Here is a 10,481-nt window from a genome sequence, read left to right on the forward strand (position 1 = left end):
GGTCTAAAGTGTAGTCCCCAACCCTTTTGGCACCAGGGACCAGTTTGTGTAAGACAATTTTTCCACAGACCAAGGTGGGAGGGATGGTTTTGGGATGATTAAAGCAGATCGCATTTATTGTGTACTTTATTTATATTATTATTACACTGCAATATATAATGAAATAATTATATAGCTCACCATAATGTAGAATCAGTGGGAGCCTGGAGTTTGTTTTCCTGCAACTAGATGGTCCCATCTGGGGGTGATAGGGTGATGGGAGACAGTGACAGATCATCAGGCATTAGATTCTTACAAGGAACGTGCAACCTAGATCCCTTATAAGCATGGTTCACCATAGGGTTCACACTCCTATGAGAATCTAATGCCGCCACTGATCTGACAGGAGGCAGAGCTCAGGTGGTAATGACAGTGATGGGCAGTGGCTGTCAATACAGATGAAGCTTTACTCACTTGCCCACAGTTCATCTCCTGTTGTGCAGCCCAGTTCCTAACAGACCACAGACCTAACAGGTCAGAGTTTGTGGACCCCAGTCTAAAGGATGAAAAGGAGGTAACCAGGCAAACAGTGGAGGGATGTGTGTTGCAGGCAGAGGGGCCAGCATGTGCCAAGGGAGAGTGCAGCACTGTGAGGGAGGGTGAGCTTGCGACCTCGTACTCCATGGCTAAGTCTCTCCTCACTCTACTTTTGACCTTTTGTACATCACCAAGATCAAGATCATAACCTGGCATCTCTAATCAAGCTGGTACATCTGTACTGCTTGGTCGCATAGTTTAAAAACTTTTGAACTATTTGCCAATATTAGAAAGTCAAGATATCTCAAATAAAATCTGTATCTCTGGCTTCTCTTATTAAAAAAAAAAAAAAAAAAAAAATCCTAGCACCTGGGTCCAATCCCTGCCCAGTGACAATTGGCTTGGGGCTGCTGGCGGCTGCCCCCTTAGATGGGACATGTGCTCCCTCTTTTGTCCCAAGCCCCATCACTCCCAATTGTTTTATATCAGGTCTGATGCACTCATTTGCATTACTCGTCTGGCCAATGCAGACATTTGAATTTGTGACTTTCTGATCCAGGCAAATCTCATAATGCACAGAAATGGATTCAAGACAGGATGAAAGGGGGATGTGACCACACTCTCCAAAAACAAATGTGCACTGTGGTAAAGATGAATTATGCTTTCCTGAAAAATCCAGTCACCAAATCAATTGAATTCCCCAAGGCATGCTCCTGAAATCCCAATGCAAGCTGGACACTGACAAAGGACATCTCTTTTCAGCCCTGTCATAGTCTGTTTTGTGTTGCTGTAACAGAATACCTGAGACTGGATGATTTATAAAGAAAAGAGTTTTATTTAGCTCATGGTTCTGGAGGCTGGGAAGTCCAAGGAGCATGGTGCCAGCATCTGGTTGGCTTTTGGTGAGTGCCTTGTGCTATGTTGTAACACAGCAGGGAAGCTGAAGGGGAAATGGTGTGCAGAAGAGAGCAAATACAAGAGTCAGCCTTGCTTTATAAAAATCCACTCTGGCAGTAACTAATTCAGTCCCTCCAGAGACAGACTGCATTAATCCCTTCATGTGAATGTACTTCTCATGACCCAACACCTCTTAAAGGTCCCACCACCTCTCAACACCATCATGTTTGGGACCAAGCCTCAATGTCAGTTTTGTTGGGGACAAGTCATACTCAGACCATAGCAGGCTTCTTGCAGAAACCCTGACAGTGTTTAAGGACAGCACAGAAAGGCTCCAGAGAAAGAGGGCTGAGCTAGTGATAGGCTCCAAAGGAGGCTTTTGTTTTGTTTCCCTCAGGCTCTTCCTCTCCAGAAAATCATTTCAGGGGATGAATTTTTCTCCAAGGAAGAGTTTTTCAAAGTATGTGCCAAAGAATGCTAGATCTAAATGATACTGAAAGATGTTGCAGACACAAACAGCCTGAATGTTGGAGAAAGCAGGCATTTTAGGTCTGGTTCCCCAGTGGCTGACCCTGAGCTGAGGACTCATGTGCAAAGGAAGAACTGATCCTGGGCAATGTCCCATAGAGGATGGCTTTAGGCTGGTCTCACAAGGGAACTATCAACTGTGAATGATGTCTCAGAGCTGCCCTACCCAGGATGACATATTGGTCACTAGTGGAGGTTGTCCCTAGGGGATGTAAATTTTAGAGCACTTTTATGCATGCAGAAACCAGGGTTGGGGCAGAAACAGAAACTAGAGATCTGTGTCTGTCTGAGTGGAGCCCTGCCATTGTCTGCTACCTCCAGCAATTCTAAATGAATTACAAATTTGAAAGTGCTTTTTTTGTCTGCAGAACTTTTCAGAACTTTTAATGTGATCATTGCAATCTCTATGGAAAGGATAGCACATGTAGCAACTCCCCAACTCAACCGAGTATGAGGCTATCTTTTTTCCAGAATGCCTATAGACCTCAGTTTGGGGAACCCCTACTCTTAGGGTCCCATACGATGGAGAATTGAGAGCAGAAAAGGCTTTCTCATGGCCTCAGCTAAACACTGCCCTGGGGTCCTTTGGAAACCAAGAGGAACCCAGCCAGACTGGGCTCCAGACCTTACAGGGGCATTCCCAGCTCACTGCCACCTCTTGACCCCTGCCTCCAGGTGCTCAGTATAGGCTGCCAATGGAACTGACACACAGTCTCACACCAACAGAGTTGGACTCTTCCAGGGCCCCCCAAGAGCTTCCCAAGCATGGCCCTTTTGAACTTATTTTCACTCTTATAGTCCTCAATATCCTTCTCTGACTTCTAGAGTCAGCCATCCTGGCCAACCTTTCCAACGTGATCCAATTTAACTCCCCATTTTCATCTCTCACAACTCCATTCTGAGCCTCCTGCACCCCCACCAGAGTTGCTTGCTCTCTCCCAAACTAAATATGTTTTTAAATATATTTTTCTTTTTCTTTTTTTTAATGATTCTTCATCATTCAACTTGAACTAACTAATTATGTTCATGAGCTAAATTTCTTATAAGAGATGGTGGCTTGGTTTTCTTGGTTGACTCCTGTAGTGTTTCTAATTTTTCAGGTTGATTTTTGTCTTAACCTGCCAGACCAGGTTGGGAGCTCCTGATCACTGCCGTCTACATTTTCTTTCTGATCGACCTGGGTTGAGTGCAGGCATTTGGCCCAGCCAAGGAACTGAGGGATGAGCCAGTGAGGAGCCATGTGAGAAGAGCCCTTTGCTCTGTGAACCACAGTGTGGGCCATCTCTCAGATGCCTGGCCCCCGCAGGTTCTGTCTGAATTGTACACATCTTGAGATGAGCTGCATTTCTCCTGGCTTATGTGAGGCAGTTAATGGCACTCAAGAAATCATCCTGAGTTTAAAACTCATTCCAGAGAAAACACGGCTCTGACAGGGTGGCAACCTTGGGATAAGTCCACCCACCAATGTTTACCAAGGCCCTTCGATGTGCCAGTCACTAGAGCTGACTCAGATCGCCACTTCTGGAGTCCAGTCACTTTTTGCCTCTAACTCTTGCTGAGTGTGGACCTTGGTCAATGCACTTTTAGCCTGAGCTTCAGTTTCTTCACCTGTAAAAGGGGAACAATAAATAACTTTTACATCAAGGTGATATATGAATGAAACATACACTTAAGGCACTTAGCGTTGTGCCTGAACCATAGTAAGTACTTAATAGATGTCTCTCTCAATACAACAATACAATACAATACAATACAATACAATACAATACAATACAATACAACAACAACAACAACAACAATAATAATAATAATAATAAAGAGTAGATAGTGCAATTCAGCCTTCACCCACTTCAAAATTGTCCTATGGCTAGTCCTGGGAAAAGTTACGTTGTGAACCCTTTCTTCTGCCTCCTGTTTTCTTCCACATTCCTACTTCCCTCTGTCACTCCCTTCCACCTTCTTTCCTTCCTTATTCCCTTCCAATCTCCTAGCGTTCTCAGCGTGCTTATGAATCTCAGGGGGAGCTCTCTAAATGTAGATTCTTGGGCCCCAAACCCAGACATTTTGATTTAGCGTGTCTAGAGAGCAGCTCTGGGTCTATATTTGTAATAGACCACCTAGATACCTGTGTTGTGGGTGGTGCAGGGACTGGCATGTGCTGGTAAATGTTTAACAAGGACTTGGGGCCTGGGAGCGGGCTGGCTTGTGTGTAGCATTTGCCAGTTTCCAGGGGTGTAAATACTCCCACTTCAATTTCAAGCTATCCATGCGATGTCACTGAGTGTCGAGCTGGGAAGAGATGTTCTGTAACACACCATTATGTAGTATTACAGATACAAAAGCATAGGTGAAAGGAATGAGAAATAGAATAATTAGGAAATAAGTATTTTTAGTATAATTTATTTAATTGTAATTTTCTGTAATTTAGTATTTAATGTTGTGTTTCACAACTGGCTCACAAAATTCCTAAATACTTAACAATCGGCTCTTGAAAGTTGGTATAGGCAGGTGCCAGCACACCATGACAGGGCTGCTGCTTGAAGAAGCCTGCCCATGAGAATTAAATGAACACTCTGTTCTCTCTCACCCTAGTGAAATGCACATACTTGCACATTTTTACTCAAATTCTTGGAGACTTTAAAAATAGCCCAAAGCTCAAGATGGATTTGGAGGACCCCCTGTTTCCCTGATTCCCTCCTGCACTGTGAGAGTGTCTTGAGGGCTGGTGGGAAGGATGATGGAAGGATCAGTATTTTGGGGGAAAAGGAATTTTGCAGATCCTTCCCTTTTCCTCCTCCTGAAGCTCCACCACCTTTGCCCTGTGCCGCAAACTGATCAAAGGTGCCACTACTACAAGCTTAGAAAGCACCCCATCCCTGTCAAGCCCAAGCTCTTAATGTCCCACTGGAGCTGTGGGGCCACCCAGCTGGTGCTATCTTATCAGAGGCTGGTGACAGCCACAGGATTCAAGAGAGGAAACGGAGGTATCTTATCTGCCTTGCTTGTATCCGGCTGGAAGGCGAGCTGTTCTTTCTCAGTGAAGGGCAGAGTCTCGTGTCACTGCCCTTGGTTGGGAACAAGGGAGAACAAAGGTCATTTGCCCTTTGCAGACTCAAAGGCTTAGAGGGTCATGAAGCAGGCAAGGGCACTGGGACAAAGAAAGGCTCCATGCTTTAATCCTTAGCAAATTAAATCCCTGAAAGGTGGATACACCTATTATCCTCCTTGAAGAAGAAACGGAGGCTCGGAAAATTAACTTGCCTCAGGTGGTGCAGTGAGACATCAGGATTTAAGTAGAAGTCTGTCTAATTCAGGGATCAAGCTCTTAATGCTTCTGCTATTGCCCTTACTTAATCTTTCCAACAGCCCTTGTCCCCGTTTTACAGATGAGAAGATGGGGATCATCACCGAAAGTCTCAGAGCCCCAGGAGGGGCCAGTCAGAACTCTATGGGCCTCTCTCCGAAGCATAACACACCAGCAAAGGGCTGCATCCTTTATAAGACAGTGAATTTCTGTGGGGGCGGAAGGAAAAGACAGAGGAAGGGAGAGAGATAGGCAAGACGTGGGTCTAGAATAATCATTGTACACGAGAGGCGCAGGCGTGAACAGCACATGCGGACTGGCAGGCAGGCTCCTGCTTACGCTGAGGCTGGGGAAACTTGGAAGGGGAGGGAAGACAGCAGAGCAGTGATAACTCCCAGCCGCAGCCGCCAAGCTCCCGGGATTTCTAGAGATGAGGTCATGGGGAACTGCTCTCTTTTGTTCTCACGACAACCAGGCCTACCCCCTTCCCACTCTCCAGCCCCAGTTGTACTAGGAATTGGGGTGGGGGGTGGGTAAGAATGTCAAACAGTGGCGGTGACAGTGGCTGCGGTTACCGTCACTGTCCTTCAATATTCAGATGGTACCCAGAGGTAACCATGGCAACCGGCCATGGGAGCAGTCATTGAGGAAGATGTTTATCCCACCCAGTGGGTAGGGCTGAGGGATGGCCAGGCCACACCAGGGCACCCAGCCCCAAGGAGACAGCTCCGTGCCCACCGCAGCCTTGCTTGTGGGGGTTTTCACCTCTTACTCCAGGCTTCTGGGGGCGCAAATCCCCATTCTAACACATGGGCAAAACTTGGCCAAGTTCTTAACTCCTCTGAGCCATGGACTCCTCATTTGTTCAGAGTAAGCATGTGATGATGATGATGACGATGATGATGCCATGATTGTTATTATTCAAAGAATGAGCTGTAGGACTCATCAATGAATGAATCAGATGGACCTGGCTAGGAACCTCTGTAACTGAGACAAGCAGCTTTCCTCTCTGGGTCCCAGTTCTTTATCTGTAAAAGGTGAACCCCACAGGCATTTTACATGACTGTCATGTACCTGCACAGCTGAGTATGTGTCTTGGTTTGTGTTTCTGTGAAAACAGAGCTGGTAATGGGGTTTGGGTGCAGGTAGTTTATTTGGGAGGTGATTCCCACAAGTAGGAGAATGGGAGAGTGATGTGGGGGCCATGGATAGGAGAAGCCAGTAATGAGCAGGTGACCACTGTGGGCACCTGGGGCTCAAGCTCACTGCGGACCCCGGGGGAACTGTGTAGAACGTGCCTCTGGATTGTCCCACGAGGGGTGGGAACATTGGGGAATTTAACAACTGCCATCCCACAGTAGGAAGAGAGGCCAGCGCTTGGGTTAAGTAAGAGACAGACACTGTCGCAGGTAAGTTCAGAGGTAGGCAAGGGAAGATGGTGTGGGGTGCGAGAGAAGCCACTACAGAAGGAAACACTGGGTCCTTTCCATAAAACAGCATCGTGGTCTCATCGTGGTCTCCCTCGGCCTCCTGCTGCTTACACACATATGCGCTTGCTTTCTAGAGGCCATTCCTGTTTCCATGAGACTAGTGCATTAATTTAACTTATTTATCTTTTTAAACTTTAGGTTCAAGGTACATGTGCAGGCTTGTTGTATAGGTAAATTGCGTGTCACAGGGGTTTGGAGTACAGATTATTTCATCACCCAGGTAATGTGCATGGTACTCAATAGGGATTTTCTATCCTCACACTCCTCCCACTCTCCACCCTCAAGTAGGCCCTGGCGTCTGTTGTTCCCTTCTTTGTGTCCATGTGTATTCAGTGTTTAGCTCCCACTCCTAAGGGAGAACATGAGATATGTACATTAATTCAGCCTCTGTAGAAGGCAGTTTGGCAATTTCTCAAAGAACTTAAAACAGGAAACAGGTAATCAAATGGTTGATTACCATTTGACCCAGAAATCCTATGATTGGGTATATACCCAAGGGAATATAAATCGTTCTAACACAAAGACACATGTACACATATGCTCATCGTAGCATGATTTACAATAGCAAAGACATGGAATCAACCTGAATGCCCATCAAAAGTAGACTGGATAAAGAAAACGTGGTCTATAGACACCATGGAATACTGCACGGCCGTGAAAAAGAAGGAAATCATGTCTTTTGCAGCAAGATGGATGCAGCTGGAGGCCATTATCCTAAGTGAATTAATGCAGGAGCACAAAACCAAATACGGCATTGGCCTCCATCAGCCTTGATTATGAGGACCTTGTCTGCTTTTTGTATTAGCTGTGAGCCCCTGGGCAAGTGCCTTGATGCCTCTACATCTCTGTTTGTTTGTCTGTAACAGAGAACAATAACAATACTTACCTCACAGGGCTGTGATGAGAATTAAATAAGATAATGTGCAAATGTGGGATCAGCAGAGTATTTTCATAAAGGGCCAGATGGTAACTATTTTAAGCTTTGTGAATGATCTCTGTTGCAACTACTCAACTCTGCCACTGTACCATGAAGGCAGCCATGACTATATGTAAATAATGAATGGGTGTAGCTGAGTTCTAATAAAACTTTACTCACGAAAACAGGAAGCAGCCAGATTTGGCCCATGAGCCCTAGTTTGCTAATCTCTGGTATAAAGCCCAACACGCAGTACCTGGCACGTAGTAGGTTGTCAGTGGAAGCAAGTCACAGTTATTATTGCCACAGCTTGGAAAGAGTACAAGCTGAAGGCTCTCCAGAGCTTAGCTAAGTTTCTACTTCTTCCCCTTCCATGCCACTTAACCATTCAAAGCATGAATCTGTGTCCTAGTCCTTGCTACTCAGAGCATGAAGGTTCATGTACCGGCAGCCTCACCAGACCTGTAAGTTCTTTAGAAATGCAGAATCTTAGGCCTCATCCCAAATCAACTGCATCAGAACCTGCATTTGAACAAGATCCCCAGGTGATATCTGTGTGCACGATAGCTGGAGAGACACTGTCCTCTTTCATCACCTGCCTGCTCTTCCCAATTAGACAGCACATGGCCTGGCCCAGACTTGGAGCCAGTTCCTCTGGGGTTGCTTATTACCCCACTCTTCTCTCCATCCACTTTAAGTCGCTTTTCACCTCCATCCCAGGCACACTTCACAACTGGAGGCCCAAAGCCCCATCTTTATTCAGTGTAATTCTCACATGTAGTCCCCTGGATTCCACCCGCGCAGATGTCCTCAGAGCCTCTGCTCAGTTCTAATCACCCCACACCCTGCTCCTGAAATGATCTCTCCATTCCAGCTGCACAGGCAGCCAATGCGCCCAGGTGTCCCAGCCAGTTTCCTTGTCTCTTCATTCTCCTCTCCTCCTTTCTCTTGTGCTTCCTCTACCCTAGGCACTCCCATGAAAACATTTTCCAACTCAAGCGTTGTATTAGTCCCTTCTTGCATTGCTATAAAGAAATGCCTGAGACCGGGCAATTCATGAAAAAAAGAGGTTTAAGTGGCTCACGGTTCTGCAGGCTGTGCAGGAAACATGATGCTGGCACCTGCTTGGTTTCTGGGGAAGCCACAGGAAACTTACAATTGTGGCCAGAAGGCGAAAGGGGAGCAGGCATGTCACATGGTCAGAGCAGAAGCAAGAGAAAGGGAGGGGGGACGTGCCACACACTTTTAAATGACCAGATCTCGTGAGAACTCATGATCGAGAGGACAGTACCTAAGGGATGGTTCTAAACCACTCATAAGAAATCTGCCCCCATGATTTAATCACTTTCCAGCAGGCCCTACCTCCAACACTGGGGATTACATTTCAACATGGGATTTGGTCAGGGACACACATCCAAACTACATCAAGTATCCTGCCCACCAGGGGATAACCCAGCCCCATGCTGCCCATTACTGCAGCCATTTACCACGGGTGGCTCATCTGAATTAAGATGTACTTAAAGTATAAAATACACTCTAGATTCCAAATATTTAGTAAGGAAAAAGAATGTAAAATATTTGTTAATAATTTTGTGCAATCAATGACATGTTGAAATGGCATTTCAAATACACTAGGTAAAAACATTTAAAAAAAATTTCACCTGTTTCTCTCTCCGTTTTCAATGTGGCTATTAGATAATTAAAAATTACACATGTGGCTTCCATTATAGTTGTATTGGACAGCGCTGGTCTGGCAGGATACTGTGTGGATTAAGAGTGCAGGTACCAGAGTCCAACTGCCTATGTTCTGTTCATGAAAGAATGATTCTGAGACTTATTTAAAAGGTAAGGAAGGGTTTATTTAAGACCATCACAGTAGGGGTGCTGCAATAGGGGAGGGAGATGGGGATCAACTCTGAATACAGAAAGGACAGGTGGGGATTATAGTCAGTGAGCAGAGTAAGGAGAGTCAGTGGATGAAAAATTGTGAAGAGGAGACACCCAGGGTTGGGAAATTCTTGCTAAACTGACCGAACAGGATTCTTGCTAAAGGCAGGTCAAGGACTTATACATTAAGGGTAGGAGATGAGGAAATTGATCAGATTTCAAGGGTGATCAGAGATCAAAGGTGAAGACATTTTTGCTAAACTGGCTTGGCATGATTTTTGCTGGGCAGGACTGGGGCCATATTTGAGGCCTAGTTGAATAGAGGGCTCAGAGGAGCCGAACTAAAGTTTGGGTGAGGAGAGAGTGTTTGTCAGTTCGAATCGTAGCTCTGCCACTGTCTGGCTGTGGGTTCTTGTTGAAACTGGACAACCGCTCTGTGCTCAGTTTCCTTCTCTAGAAAATGGTGATCGTAAAAGTACGCGCTTGGAGTGTTGCTGTGAGGGTCACAGGAGATGATGTGGGCTAAGCTCTTGGCACCTTGCCTGGCATATAATTATCACTCAATAAATGCAAGCATTTGTTATTCTTTCCATAAATATTTGGGAGGACTGATTCTGAAACCTCCAGGGATCCTGAATTTGGAGCACTGGAAATGCTGACACTGGTTTCCTCCCACTTCACGTGTCTTGGTTTCCTCCCACTTCACGTGTCTTGTAAAGCTCCATGAGCACCCAGTGCCATTCTCCTACCACAAGTTGATGGTTATTTCTATATCCTCTGAAACTTTCTCTTCAACCACATGACCATTTTTTGCCAAGAAACAGAACTTCCACCATGTCGTAAGTTCCACAAAGCTAAGGTGCTGGTGCTTCCCAGCCGTGAGACCCAGTTCCCCTCCCTGCTTCCAGATGCACACCATCCAAATTCATGCTTCATTCAAATG

This window comes from Macaca thibetana, chromosome 2 (genome assembly GCF_024542745.1).
Source record: "Macaca thibetana thibetana isolate TM-01 chromosome 2, ASM2454274v1, whole genome shotgun sequence".
Lineage (NCBI taxonomy): Eukaryota > Metazoa > Chordata > Mammalia > Primates > Cercopithecidae > Macaca > Macaca thibetana.